Raw genomic sequence first — 16,616 nt, 5'->3', positions numbered from 1 at the left:
CACGAAATTGTTAACTTCGCTAAAGCAATCGACATCCACGTACATTTCAGATCATATTCACGAGTGGAGACGTCGATGACGTTTAGTGAGGGTATTTATTCCGGATCAAATCTTGGCTGAGTAGTTTGTAAAATCTTTGTTGCCAAGGATCACTGAAGATATTGCTAAAGCCGGAGTTGCTACTGAGGAGCAAGTGATTGCTCAAGAATAGTACCTTGACTTGGTCTATACTCAGTCAGGTACGTTACACGAAAAGATCCTCGATCTTTCCATGTCAAATAAAATCGATGCAGCTCCTTCGGGATCTCATGTCGCTGATGGTATGATTGGTACGGTTAACACTAAAAGTATGAAGAAGTCTTCCAAGAATTCTTCTCCTATCATAACCTTGCCTGATTCCCCAACAGGAGATTCTTCTGTAGAGGTTTCCGCCGATATTCACATTGTAGATTCATCTACAGCCAAATCAAAATCCGGTGGGAAGAAGAAAGGAAAGAAGAAGAATAAAACAGACAAAAGTTCAAAGGAGAAACCTGAAAAGGCGAAATCCAATGATGAAAAGCGCCAACCTCATTATCCTTGTCTCATTTGTGATGAAGAACATTTCACAAGAGACTGCCCTCATCGTGCAGAGGTTGCGAAGATTGTCAAAGGTTCCCAAACTCCTGCTGTTTTGAAGGATCCATTTCCAAGTCAAGACAGTAAGATGATAGGTTCTTCCTCGAGTGCCAATGGAGAACCCATATTGATGATGTCCCATGTAAGGATCGTGACTCGATCGCAAGATTATGGTAATAAGAGTCTTGTTGATGGTAAAGAAGTAGAATCTTCTCATTCTAACCCATCAACCTCAGTTCCCGATTCCGATCCACTACAGATCAAGAAACCTAACCCGGACTTAGTAATCAAACCGCCCGCCAAGGGTATACTTCGAAAGTCTGCTTTCAATCCACATGCGAGAGCAGCCCAAAATGATAACATTGTTGAGGATTTAGCTGTTTCACCCTCGACAATGTCGACTTTGGAAGTGCTACAATCATGCCCAGCACAGCGTAAATTACTTTTGTCGGCTATAGGAGTTTTTGATGTTCAGGACCCGAACCTAATAATTTTTGATCTAGAAAATAGTACACCACGGTTGCCTCATCAAATGGCTTTCCAGATCCCAGTGATAGTAGAAAACAGGCCTATTCATCAGACTATAATTGATGAGGGAGCCTCAACATGTATTATGTCGATATAGTGTTGGAGATCGCTTGGTTCTCCTTCACTAAATCAATCCCCGACAATTCTTAAGGCCTTTGATGGCCGTGGGTTTCATCCTTTTGGCATTCTACAGGATTTTCCTATAGGGGTTGAAGGAAAAATAGTTAATCTAGATGTGGAGGTGGTTGATGCCCCTCTAGATTACAACCTTCTATTGGGTCAAAGTTGGTCTTACGCTATGACAGCGGTCGTTTCATCGGTCTTCCAAGTAATAAAGTTTCCACATAATGGAAATATCGTAACAATAGACCAGCTGGCTTACTTTTCATCCGACCCAGCCTCTTCGAAGAGTATTTAGCATGTTGGTAAAATGACTATCCCATATAAGGATGTTGGAGTAGGATTAGTTAAAGATGTCGGTTTACTGGGAACTTTTCCTTTTCCTCCAATCAAGGCATCATCTTCATTTGCAACCATTCATATGATTACATCAGACACCATTTTTTATGACGATCCTTGGATCGTTCCTTCTGAATTTGAAATAGAATCATTTGGTAATTCCATGCCTTTGAGTCCATATGAAATTGCCTATGAAGCCGTGCAGTCTTTTGCTAACCCGTGTTCAACCGAAAGTGACTTAATGAATGTGGTCCATGAGGAATCACTTTTCACATCAACCTCGGATTTAACTACGTTTTCTCAACTTGTTCACTCTGATGAGAAAATTCGTGAAATCCTATGTGTAGATGATTTACCATGGGAAGATCTCCATCACAGATCTTCGTTTTTTCCTGAGGATGATCGTTTTGAAAATGATTTCTCATCAATCTTTACGACTCAATATGTCAAGGAACCTCAAAATCCAATGAAACATCCCAATTCAGAGTTAAATTTGGGAAACATCTCTCAAACTATTCCTATTGACATTTCGGTTAAGCCCAGAATTGTTGAGAACATTCATATAGGTGCCTCGTGTATAGATGACGAAATTCAATTATATAAGGCCCTATTTCAAGAATTCCGTGACGTGTTTGTCTGGTCCTATGAGGAAATGCCAGGAATTGATCCCACGATTATTGTTCATGAGATCAAGACTTACCCGGAGGCTAAACCCATCTGGCAACGTTTGCGTCAGATTCACCCACGAAAAGCTGCTGCAATTAAAGCAGAATTTGAAAAATTGTTGAAAGCAGGTTTCATTTATCCGATCCCGTTAACGGATTGGGTATCAAATATTGTTCCGGTTAACAAAAAACAAGGAACAATAAGAATATGCATCGACTATAGGGACATTAATCGAGCCTGTCCAAAGGACAATTACCCAACTCCCTATATCGATCAATTCATTGATGATTGTGCCAGTAGCGAAATGTTTTCCTTTATGGACGGTTTTTCCGGATACAACCAAATCAACATTCTACCTGTCGATCAACCAAAAACAGCTTTCATTTGTCCATGGGGGAAATTTTCTTATTGCAAATTACCTTTTGGGCTTAAGAATGCCGGAGCAACTTTTCAGAGGGCGATGTCTTATGCATTTCATGACATCAAGCACATTGTGCAACCCTATCTCGATGACTTGCCTGCTCATTCATTTAATCGAGCTGATCACCTTGTCCATTTACGAGCAATCTTTATGAGGTGTAGGAATTATCGTATTCGGTTGAACCCACACAAATGTGTCTTCTGTATAGAAATGGGTCGATTGCTGGGATTTGTAGTTTCGAAAGCCGACATTCGCGTTGATCCCTCAAAGATCGAAGCTATCATCAATTTTCCTCCTCCTTCGAGTCTTCGCCAACTCCAAAGTTTGCAGGGGAAAGCAAACTTTTTACGACGATTCATTCCTAACTACGCCAAGGTTACAAAGGGTTTTACACGGTTGTTGAAACAGAACACTCCATTCTATTGGGATGAGATAGCTTAGAAATCTTTTGATGCACTCAAACACGCGTTGACCCATGCACCGTTGTTGCATCCTCCCAACTACAACCAGGATTACTTCTTGTATCTCGTCGCCTCTCATTCCACCATTGGAATGGTCTTAGTTCAGGAAGATGAATTCAGAATGGAACATGTGATATATTACCTTAGTCGAACGTTAAATCCAAGTGAGCTAAAATACTCACATGTGGAGAAATTGGCATTGGCAGTCGTTCAAGCTGTCCAACATTTTCGTCACTACATTCTACTACGCAAAACTACAGTAATTTCGGATTGCAACCCTATGATCTACATTTTGACCAAGCAATTGCTAGGGGGCAAGTACTCTAAATGGATCGTTATCCTGCAAGAGTTCGATTTGGAATTTGAAAAATCTAAGTCTAAGAAATCTTTAGTTTTTGCGGAGTTAATGTGTGACTTCCCGCGTGCTGACACGGAAAATGTGGCGGAGGAACGCATTACGGACGAATCCTTGTTTCTAATCAGCACTTTAGATTCATGGTATGGGGATATTATCGTCTATCTCTAGACCCAATCCTTTCGGCCAAAAATTTCAAGGTCGAAACGTCAGAAAACTTGATTCCAGTCCCAACAATTCAAAATTATTGGAGATACACTTTATCCTCGTGGGGCGGACTTTATTTTTCGACGTTGCTTAACTCACGAGGAAGCTGAAAGGGTTCTAAATGACTGTCACTCTGGAGCGTGTGGTGGTCATATGTCTGGGTATGCCATAGCCCAAAAGATATTGCGCGCTGGCTACTTCTGGCCGTCTTTATTTAAAGATTGTATTACGGCGGTCCGAAAATGCCACAACTGCCAGATTTTTTATCGTAAGATGCGCGCTCCACCTGCTCCTCTCCACCCTATAATTGCCGTTGGTCCTTTTTCCAAATGGGGTATCGATTTTATTACATGTAACCCTCACTCGGCCGGGGGGCATGCGTATATCATCCTTGCGGTAGATTATTTTACTAAGTGGGCCGAGGCGATGCCTACATTTGAGGCAGATGACAAGACAGCTGCAATTTTCGTGTTCAATCATATAATTGCTAGGTTTGGTGTCCCACAAGCGATAATCACTGATCATGGGCGTCATTTTCGAAACGTCATGATGACCGAACTTACAGGCTAGCTTGGTTTACGTCACGATAGTTCAACTCCTTATTATCCACAAGCGAATGGTCTGGTTGAATCCATCAACAAAGTTTTAGTTATCATGATCCGACGAATCATTGGGATTCATCGTTCGAATTGGCACAACATGCTATTTTCAGCGCTTTGGGCGTACCGAACTTCAGTAAAAACATCAACAGGGTTCACTCCTTTCGAACTAGTTTATGGCCTGGAAGCTGTGTTACCCATTGAATGCGAAATCCCGTCACTGCAAATGGCCATCGAGTTACTTCTAGCCACTTCCGAAGAGGAAAAGCGTTTGTTATACTTAGCTCAATTAGATGAGAATCGACGTGATGCTGCATTGGCAATCGAGACTCACGCAAAACGTATGAAAGCTCAGTATGATCGGAATGTGACCCCTTGAAATTTTTTAGAAGGAGACCTAGTGTTATTGTATGATCAAGCTAATGATAAATTAGGCGCTGGGAAATTCGTTCCTATGTCGCATGGTCCCTATATTGTTAAGCGAAAGCTAGCAAAAGGGGCCTATGAATTGGTAGACTTTGATGGGGACTCTTTGGGTAAACCCAGAAATGGCCTTTACTTGAAGAGGTACTATGTTTAAAAGAATGGGTATGGAGATTTTTAGTTAGGATAGTTTTTTCTTTCTAGCTGGTGTGTTTTAGTTTAAAAAGTGTGCTTAGCTTAGAGAGTGTTTTTTTCATCATTATTCCTACTTATCTTGGTTTTACTCTTGATATTGCAGATGTCGATGCCTCTCCAAACATACATTGGATTTGCTGATGGTGCTTGTCGTAATACACGGAACATCTCTTCCGCAGCTTGGGTTATCTATTCGCCCTCTGACGAGTTAGTTTCTATGCATGGGGTAAGCCTCGTCAAACAACAAACAACATTGCAAAGTATAGTGCAGTGATTGAGTTATTACCTGAATCTATTTCATTTGGGATTCAGAGTTTGATAGTGAGGTTAGATTCTGAACTCGTTGTATCACAGCTTAATAGAGTGTATGCCATTAGAAATCCAGTGTTACTGAGATTGTTTTTGAGAGTGCGTCTCTTGGAACGTGAATTTGATTACATTGAATATCAGCATATTCCAAGGTCTTTAAATACATTAGCAGATGAAATTGCTTCTTGAATGTTAAATAGACATTTGCAATAATCATACATGTAAATATAAAACCATTCCATAACATGATTTACAAGATAAGCCGGTAATAGTGATATATATATAGGAGTGTGTCAAAAATACATCGTCCTCGATCATAGGTTGAAAAACACCTTATGATCGGCAAAAATGATAAGCACAAAAAACAAAAATGTCACATGTGCCCACAATAGGCGATCATCCTATCACTGGTGATGATCTCTATAAGAAACCACTACCAGGGCCACCTTGCAAAGGAACCTCCTAAAAGGTCCCGGGACTCCAATCACATAGCGCTGAAGTCGACGAGGAATGTCATCTATAGTGGTCTCAGGAATATCTCCTGTCAAACGCTTGAGATGACCCTCCAACTCACCCAAAACCTCTACTGATTCATCCTGCGGGGCAGGCACGGGTGCAACTGGTTGCTTCCTATCGAAAGGCCGAAGAGCGGCTGGTCGCTGTGGACACACATCTGCATTTGAAACTTTTGCTATCAGTTTTGAGACGATGGAAAATAACAAAAAAAAATTAAAAGAGGAAAAATGTTGAAAAGGATTTTACCTGAGTCATCCCACTGCTCTCCTGGTGGAAGAGCCATGTCTGGGTCACCACGAAAATCTATCCCAACGTAAGGGAAGTCCTGAATGGAAAAAACCTGGTTTTCCAGCCATTGGAAATACTCAGGTTTGAATCGAGCAACCTCTGTCCTCTCGTCCGGGTGACGGGCCATGACTGTGACCCATCGCATCAGTTTGGGCTCTCGAGGAAGCCCAGCTCCAACAGTAAGGTGCTGCGGGATCAGCATAGGAACCCTCTCTAGGCCAAAGCTCATGACCAAAGTCCCATAACCAAAGGTCTTTAGTTGTCCGCTCTTGGCCCTGGTCAGTTGGCCTTTCACATTGGCCAGCACAGCATCGCACCAGTTGAAGATGGTGCCTCGAAAGCAATCAACTGCCATACGCATCTGGGATCTGGTGGCAATATGTAATGCGGCAACTCTACAAAGTCTGGTGACAGTAAACGCAATCACCATGAGTTCAGGACGGGATATGTTCTTTATGTCTATCCCTTTGTCTCTAGCCTGGCTGTTACAGTACTCTAGCCGGAGGCTATCGACAGACTGGCCACCTGGCCTAGTCCCGTGCAGAGTCAAGTCTTCGCCTCTCTTAGGCAAACCAATCAAGAAATAAATATCTGCTGGCTCGATTTCGAGCTGGTGGCCGCCAATGAAGAAGCACTGGTCCTGTATGCTCCATCTGTCAACCAGCCACTGTAAGAAATCCACCGGAGCCCTCATGCCAGGAATGGCCCAGAATTTGTACAGTCCGCATGCCCTCAAAGCATCAAGTGAAGGCTGATGATTCCATGTGGCAGCATCCACGTCCTCATGCTCTCGTTCACGCCAGTATAGCATGATGTACTCTCTGCATCAAGTATAAGGATAAATTAAATTGCTAGAAAATATTTTGTTTGGTCCATTTTTGAGAACTTTTGGGTTCAAAACCCTTGTGGCGGGGTACGCACCCTCCGAGTTAGACACAGTACGTGGGACCGCACTTTGTCTCACGGAAGGTGCGGACCCCGAGCTTTTCCCAATGGAGAAAAAGTCGGGCTCCGCGGGTCCGCAATGGTAAACCTACGGACCCCCACGCGTGGGTTTTGCGCCTAAAAACCCTCCCAAAAGTGAAATAAATGACTTAAACAAAAAATTAAACGGTTAAAAATGAAGAGTGGGATGATGTGGATTACCTGGAGAAGACGACGTTCGATTTTAACGGTTGGATTTTTCACAATCTTCAAGGGAAGTTTTCTGAGCAAAAGCACTATTTTCTCACCCAAACTCAAACAGTAAAAATGAATTGACAAAGGCCCTTTTTATAAGTTTTTTGAGTAAATGAATTGCAAATTTGTTTATGTTTCACTTTGAAAAGGTATTTTGCGACATTTTTATCCATTTCAAACAGGTATGAGTAATGTTTGTGTTTTTGTGTAGAATAAAGGATTATTCAGGCAAAATCTATCATTTTCAACGAAAAAACAAGTAGAGTCATCTTTAAGCCCTTTTCTGACTCCTGAAACATGAAAATATTGCTGAGCGTTTCTTTTACACTTGTTAAAATGAAATTAAAAGACGGTCCACTTACAACTCTTTTCCGACCGTAAAAATACGAAAAGATTGCCGGATTTTTGTCGTTTGAAATTCGATATTGGTTATAAAATGACGTGTCGTTGATCATTTTTTTACTTTTTCAGATCAGTGACACTAATAATGAAATGTACTCCTTGGTCGTAAAACATCAAGTAGTTCTCTCAAGTATTATTTTATACTTTTTCGGGCTTGGGAGACACAAATTTACGAAAAAGGTCAACCCTGGAGTCTTCTTAAGTTTTTTCAGACTCTCTAAAATTGAAAAACGTCGAGTTTCTCCTATACTGGACTCGTTAAAATTTCACAGTAAAGGACCTGTTCAATTACAAACAGGAATGAACCACTCCTTCTTAGGGTTCGAATTTAAACTAAGTTGGACTCATCCGAAGGATGAGCTTATAATCAAGCAAATGTTATCCTCCTCAAGCTTGTCAAAAATAAAGAGGTACTTGCCAGAAATGGTGGGGGAAAAGAGAGAAAAATGAGTCTGTTTGTCATACTTTGTAACCACTCTTGAACATGACACTTTCATTCACCTGGGTTGGGAAATCCTTTGCCTAACAGTTGATCAAACCACATTGAAAGTCTTCAGCCGATTTCTGGGTATTAACTTTGGGTCAATTGTCACCAAGCCATCTGTCGTGTCGTTATGTGTTCAAGAGGTCACTGCCAATAAGCCATTCATCTGTAAAATGTTTGTCATCCATCTTGACCATCCCTGAGTCAGTCCTTGCAACTAAATTTCTTCAACTTGATCTATGATTTCGTGTTGTGGGCTTGCCTATGACGGATCACTTTCTATTGACATCAACACATTATCTAGAAAGATGATCTAGAAATCATCAGTACCTTAAGATCTGCATGCCTTAATGGCGGGTTTCTCGCCTTTGACGACAATTTACATCATTGACTTTCGATCAAAGGATTCCGTGACATGTTCGACATCAACACATTTATTCACATCTCATGGATTGTACTGGGTACTTTGAGAGCCATTGACATCACTAGTGGTTTCTCTCACACTTGTTAACGATTTACATCATTGACTGGTAATCAAGTGGTTTCTACCATGTTCGACTTCAACACATTTATTCGCATGGATAGAATCGTACTATTTCTGGAAGTAGAAATGAAGACCCTGGATCTAGTTTCCACCATCCAGGCTGCGAGGAATTTTGTATTCATTGTGTTGTGGACTATTTATAAACAGATGGCTGCATCCATACTGTGTTCACGAGTCTATACTTACGATGTTTTACAAGATCACTCATGTATCAGAGCAGTAGATAGGTTTCTAGTTAGTTTTGATCTGAGTATGGGAATGCCTACCTCATCGATGATATGATCTCATATATATATCTTGCATTGAATGTTTTTACAGGTTCCGACCGGGCTTTCCACAATATGATCCTCGAAATGATAAAGTACTTCACTCTTCCTATATGATAAATGAAATCCTCATCTACTACAGACTTCGCACTTTAGGGGAAATTTGTTACACTAAAATATCATCACCATGATTATTTGCAGTCAGTATGGGTCTATCATCACTTGTACTGTCCTCCTAAGCAAGTCTAAGACCTCAGCTCTTCAAATCAAGCTTTGGAAATGGGAGAAAGACATCAAAAATCAATGTAACTATGGTTTCGCACTTTCTCTCATGGTCACCTGTGGTCCCGCACCTTCTGTGTACAAAAGCTGCGTACTTACCCGCTCTGTCCCTAACGGTGTATGTGCGGACCCCTGTGAAAGTCAAAAGGCGCAAGTTTTATCTTAAAAAACTCACTTTGTGTTAATTCTAGAGTTTTCTAGAAGGAATTTTGACGTGGATTGTTCGCTCTGAGGTGGTTCATGCATCCCAAAAGAGAAGGAGCTAATCCCTTGACTAAAGGAGCTATCCCTTTAAAGGAGGACCTAGTAACTTCCCTCCATTGCAGTATAAATACAGGCATTGGTGTTATAGACATTTTTTGTGCCTTACAGCATTGAGCATGAAATGTCCATAATCTAAGGGATCCAAAGTCCCTAAACATGTTGTTCCTACCCCTAGAGGAACAAGGCTAACAAACCACAACAATTCACAGAAGTTCTCCACCAGAAACTGCTCAAAAATAAGTCAATTCGGGATCATTTCAGTGGCTACACTAGCTGTTTGCGCTGAATGTCAAAGCCAACACTGGCTACCTGCGTTGAATGTTGACTTGAATACTGGCTACCTGCGCTGAACGAGAGTGGACAAGTGGCAGGCTCATTTCTCAAGGTGTCAAAACGCAGGAAGCTTCCAAAATGACACTTGCCTCAGGGAATTCGACTGGTGATGAGTAAGAGGTTCCAAATCTCCAAGTGGAAGCAAGAACCTCCAAGTGGACTCAAGAACTGACAGAGGGAGAGGACACTAGTCAGATCTCAAGCTGACTCATCCTCTCTCCAAACATCTATATATGGATCTCTCCTCCATGAGATCTAGAGGCTGGAATTTTGTTATTGCAAAGAATTGTTGTTGGTTTGAGACTGGAATCATTGGGTTCTTAATGTTTTGAAAGGGGTGAAGATAGGAATTCCATTTGTTGGGAAGGAGATGCTGGATTGGAGCCCTCTGGGTTGTATCTCTTCCTGAACCTTGTTATTCATCAATAAAGCTATCTTGGTTTCTCCTATATGCTAATGTATTTTGATGTATGAATGTATTAGTGTATTTGGTTTATTTCTAATCCTAAACTAGTTATGAATGTGAATATCTGTTTTTGTGTAGTGTTCTTCTCTTGTCGCAAGTAGCTGTTCTCTTGTCGCAAGTAGCTGTTCTCTTGTGATCTTGCAGGAAGTGGAAACTGGATAAGCAAGAAGGCAAGTAGCTGTGAACACCCAAAGGGAAGAGAGACCTGATCGAGGGACAAACGAAAGACACCGGTAAGTCTATTGATCTCTCTTCTTTCACATTTCATAAAGGAAGAAACTAGAATAGCTGTGCTCGTTTGTTGCTAAGGCACTGTCACACCTTAGGTGGATAGGATCGTCCTACATAGGCATTTTTCCCCACAACAAATTGGTGACTCCACTGGGGACATTTGTTTTAGTCATTTTATTTGTGTCTCTATCATTGTTTGTTTCATAGACTCAACAGCAACAATCAAACTGCTTCTGCTATTCTCAGTTGCAAAGTAGACAGTTGATGCCTTGATCCTTCACTGGATTTTGTCTATGATCTGAACAATGGACTCACAAATGATTTGATGATCCTTTGTGATAGATCTTAGTACCCCCTCAAAGCATCCCTTTGATTGTACCTTGCTTGTTGCTTTTATTTGGCCTAAAACAGTAGATTAAATAGCAATCTGTGACCCAGAACCCAGTGAGAAACTCTCGTTTCTCCTTCAGCGCGACAACTGTGAAGAGGTTCTGCATTTCAACGCAGGTCCCGTGAAGGCTACCTGCGCTGAATGTCAAAACCCCTGTGTTGAGGTTGCACTGAACCAATTTGGCCTTGTGTAGCTGGGGTTCTCTGCTCTGTTTTGCCTTATTTTGATCTCTAATTTTTGCAGCCTGTAGCCAGCATAGGTATCAGTCTGATAACTCCTTTTCTCTGCTTAGATTCCGCCTCCTTTTGTACAAAAAGACTGTGAGTGTTTTTGTGTGTTTGTGGCATCATTTGCAGTTTTCCTTTGCATGAGTGAAATAATCATCCTGTAGCCCTTGATTCAGATTTGTTGATTGTGATCTTAGGAGAGAGTTCATTGGCTGTTTGCAGTTGATTATACATTTACTCTTGCTTATTGGTTTGAGTTTGTCTCTTTTAAGTGTCGAAAACAAGTATTCATTTCGGAAATCGTTAAGTGTTGTAATCTCTTCTACCCTCTCTGATTTCAGAAAAAGTAAACTTGTTTGTATTTGTCATTTAAAAGCAAATTCAAAGTTGTACAAAAAGCTTTCTTTGTAGGCATCAATACTAAGAAAGCGGAAAACAAACACCTGCATTGTGCATTTTCATCCTGATAGTTTGCATGTTTGATTTAGGAAAAGTCCATTAGAGTGTGCTGATTGCTCTTTGAGAAAAGATGGTGTCTTTCTTTTCCCTTTGTAGCTAGGATTTTCATGGTTGAAAAGATATAAAAATCTTGCTTATCATCTTTAGACTGCATTTAGGAATTGTATCATACATCTCGTGGTGAACCTCAAAAGGAAAAATTCTAAAAAATATCAACCTAAAATAAATTGAATGAACTTAACAACGCTTTGTAACTTAACGAACAACATAGATGTCTAGGCTAGAGACGTGTTCCGGCGTCGTAAAGCCTGGTGACTGTCAATCTCGCTGATGGTGGGTGATTCCTCCTGAGGAACGATAGTGCCAGTACGGATTGTGCTCCCACGTACCATCAAGTATATATTGGGAGACCCCTATAGGCATAAAACCTTTATCCTTAGGAAGCCGTGTCGGCCGCCCTACTGATCGCAATGCACTGAACACAGCATTCAGGAAGATTGACCGCCCGTACCTTAAAAAGTATTTTGCGGTTTTGCGAAAAGTTTGGCACACCCTCTACCTAGAACTCCAGAGTAGTTCCTTTTGGCCTTTTTCAGACTCTATAACAGAAAAAGTCCATCCGAGCATTTGTCACTTCGGGCTCGTTAAAACATCGAAGGAGACTAGAGTCATCTTTAGCTTTTTCTCGAATCTTTAAAATTGAAAAAGCAAGTTGTGTCTAAAGCGTCGTTAAAATTTATTTTAAACGGAATAATCATCACCATTCCCTCGTTGATCTTCGAAGTTAGTCTCTTTTCATCGTAAGTTCTTGTAGAATTGCTAGAAAATCTTTTGGATAGACTAAATATGTCTGAACAACCGTCGAAATCCAGGACTGTGTCATCTGACGCAGCAGTGGCAGAGCCTCCTGCTGCTACTCCAACGATGTTCGCTGGTATACCATCTGTCCCGGCAAATTGTCAACAACAAGCTGGAGTCCAACCAGAGACTGTTTCGACGACATGGTTAGTTCCTATTTCTTCATCCGGATTATCATCTGGTATTTCTTATGTTGAAACTCAACAAATTGATCCAATATGTCTTCAAAGGCCAATCTACCCTTTAAGTACTGGATTGCCACCATATGGAGGGCAGTATGCCTTTTCATTGTTCCCTCCCGGAGAACAACCATATGGGAGTTTACAACAAAGTTCAGGTCAAACTGGAATTACATCCAGCGGTTGGGTACCAATACTGCCTCAGCAACCAAGGGTTGTATATTCAATGCAACCAGTCCACCCTGTGTCGGATGTTTCCACTATACCTGTTATGGTGATTGCGTCGCAAGTACAAACGCTACCTATTGCATGTCAACCCCAAGTTTCTCAGGTTGCCATACAACAGCCCCTTGTCTTGACAACTCAATCACAACCTTCGGTTAGTGCCTCCTTATCTGGAGCGACTCAAGCTCAAACAAATACTATGACTCCTCATCTTGGTCAATCATCCAGTATTGGACAATAGCAAATGGTCCAACAGCAAGGGCTAGTTCAATCTCAACAACCGCAATTCCAACAATCATATCAAGGACCTAAGCAACAAGTCTTTGTAAGTAATGGGCAACTGCATTTCCAAAGCGGTTATCAACAACCATGCTATAATGGTTACGCCCATCAACCTTGTCAAAGTTGCCAACATCAAATACATTATGCTGGTATGCAAACACCCACTGCTCAGGCGATTCCATCTTATCCTGGGTATGCTTCGCCTAACCTGAATCAACAGTTGCCCTTTGTAGCAACTCTAGAATTACCAGATCTAAATCGGCTGACGAATGATCCAATTGCTTATGCCCCTTGGTGGCCAGCGATTCCGCATAAACTTCCGTCAGATATTCCTAAATTTAATGGAAATCCGGGTGAAGATCCGTCGAATCATGTGATGACATTTCATCTGTGGTGTTCATCAAACACCCTAAATGATGATTCGATAAGACTTCGCCTTTTTCAGAGGACGTTAACTGGTCCAGCGGCAAAATGGTATATTGAATTGCCTAGAGCTTCGTTTAACAACTTCAGTACCTTAGCCACGACTTTCTTAACCCATTTTCAATTACCGATAAGGTATGAAATGGGAACGGAACTCCTAACCAACTTCAAACAGACAACAGCCACTCACATATCTGATCATATACATGAGTGGCGACGTCGTCGTAGGATGGTAAAAGCGTACATTCCCGATCAGCTATTAGCTCAATGGTTTATCAAATCCTTACTTCCTACAATCACGGAAGATGTGGCAAAGGGGGGAGTTGTAACGGAAGAGCAAGTCATCGCTCGTGTGCAATATCTGGAGTTGGTCTATACTCAGTCTGGCACGCTCTATGACAAAATACCTGATGCCCCTAGACTGGAATTCTCAATTCCTCCTCCTCCTAAATCAAACAATGACTCTCATGCCATCGATGGCATGATTGGCACGACAGACATGAAATTGACAAAGGCTACATCTAAAAGGGCCCGTAAGATTTCCAGTCAAAATGCAAAGGAGGAACTTCTTGCCTCGGAAGTAAATTCCGCGTCGACCGACAAGGGTAAACAACTGAAGCAACCAGGGGGCAAGAAGAAAAAGAAAGGGAGAAAAAGGAAACCCCCTGCGGGGTGTCATATATGCGATGAGGATCATTGGACGAGAGATTGTCCACATATAGCTGAAGTTAAGAAACTCTTTAAGAGTTCAAAACCCTCAGCAGTATTGACTGATCCATTTCCAAACCCAGGAACCAAACTGGTTGCTAATCAAAATACTTCCCGATCCCAAGTGATTATGTTGTATGTCTCAAAGCAGCAAAATGATTCTTTGACAAGGAATAAAGATTACGGGAATCCACAGCTATCGAATAACAAGGCTAATGAACAACCTAGTAGTTCGACGACAACTTTGACCGAATTTGTGCCACCCATCATTCCTGAACCAATGATAAAGTCGCCAAAGGGAGGAGTACACAAATCGACATTTAATCCTCGTGCCAAAGTAGCACAGAATTATAATATAGTAGAGGACCTGGCCCAATCACCATCCGCTATGTCGACACTTGAGGTACCGCAAAATTGCTCTCCCAAGAGCAAGCTTTATTATCAGCAATAGGTGGGATTGGCCCAAGGGATTCCAATCTTGTGGCCTTTGATCATAAAGGATATGACCCTCAGTTACCAGCTCAACTAGCTTTCCTTATTCAAGTGAAAGCCCTCAACAAAATTGTTCATCGAACAATTATTGATGAGGGGGCATCTACGTGTATTATGTCGATGAGTTGCTGGAAGAATTTAGGCTCACCACCCTTGTCGAGATCGTCAATGACGTTAAAAGCATTTGATGGATGATCATACACTCCATATGGGATTTTAAGTAACTTGCAAGTTGAACTAGGGGGCAAAACAGTAGGAATTGATGGAAACCTTGATTACAACATCCTACTGGGAAGGCCCCGGATATATGCCATGGTTGCAGTTGTGTCGACCTACTTCAAGAAGATTGCATTTCCCTTTCAAGGAGGAATTACAGTCGTCGACCAACAAACTTTCCTCCCCGACAGTTCACAAGTTACGGGAAGCATTCCAATGATCCATGGAAGCAATCATTCGCTTCAAAATATTGGAGTAGGTCTCCTAAAAGACCCTGCCTTAATGGGTACTTTTGCCCTACCGCCTGCAAGTAATCTGGCGGAAGTGGCCACAGTGGAAACCTACAATATGAAATCTTCTATATCTAATGGATTCAGAAGATTCTTAAACATTTTGTCAGCGTGGATCATCGCCCTAATAGAAATACTGTAAATAAGTGGGCTCCGAGGACAGTTCTTATCTCGTGTCAACCTCGTTAAAAAATGAAACAAGGAGTCATGAGGATAGTTCTTTTACTGTGTCAACCTCATTAAAAAATGAAACAATCTCCTTTCCAAATCTCAAAGTTAAGCCTTCATTCCAACCACCGAATTGAATGCAATGAAGCTTGGGGGGCATGCACCTCGATTTGTGTTATTATGTTGGGGGCATGCAAACTTATCGAGCAGTTTTAGCACACAGTTCATGCTCGTTAAAAAATAAACGCAAGATCCGAGCAGTTTTAACACGGACTTCATGCTCGTTAAAAAATAAACATAACCAATGAGCAAGTGTTTCCACCCGCGTTTAATCACGTTAAAAAATGAACTATCCCGGTAAATAACCACTGTGAATGTAATATCATCAGCCATTAAAGCCTTGGTCGTGTTTGCACCGTCACCTCCACTTTTCATTTGGCCGATCGTTCACCTCCATATGATTGTTTACCCATTTTGAGGAACAACTGCGAAGAGTGATTTCACCTAGCCATCCTTGTGACACTACCGTGATTGGAAAATTCCAACCTGTACCTGGAATCAGCTGCTAACCCTGTTTATCACTCGTTCCTCAAAAGACGAGTCTTCTTTAAGCTCTTTTCATCTGACTCGTAAAATATGAAAAGATTGTCGAGTTTTGGCCTCCCATCTTGTTAAAGCGACCGGAAGAGCTATCCCTCCTCTAGATTTTAATCTTTTTGGACCTGAGGGATTATTGCACAAAAAGATCGAGCGCTTGTTTTGTTCGACTCGTTAAAACTATCGAAAACTCATCCCTTCTATATTGTTTTATACTTTTTCGGACTTAAGGGATTAGATGACGAAAAAGGACTTTTGGAGTTAACTTTATGTACCTTTTCAGACTCTCTAAAAATGAAAAGGACCGAGTTATCCTTGTCGTTAGACTCGTTAAAATCATTAAATAGCGACAAACTTGTCTTTAGACGAGAACGAGTTTCACTATCGCTAGGCTCGTTAAAACATAGCGATGGGCTTGCCCGAAGGGCAGGTTATAGAACAAGCATATGTTATCCTCCTCAAGCTTGACAAAAATAAAGAAGTACTGGTCAGCAATGACTGGGGAAAAATTGGGAGAAACTAAAGAAAACTTTGATGGTAGCAAGTCGCTCTTGAACATGACACTTTTCCTCCGTACCACAATCGGGTTGGGTTGTTTCATTCAC

Source organism: Pinus tabuliformis, chromosome 7 (assembly GCF_031772625.1).
Source record: "Pinus tabuliformis cultivar Carrire ecotype Pingquan chromosome 7, CPIR1, whole genome shotgun sequence".
NCBI classification, from domain to species: Eukaryota; Viridiplantae; Streptophyta; class Pinopsida; order Pinales; family Pinaceae; genus Pinus; species Pinus tabuliformis.
This window is presented reverse-complemented; position numbering follows the sequence as displayed.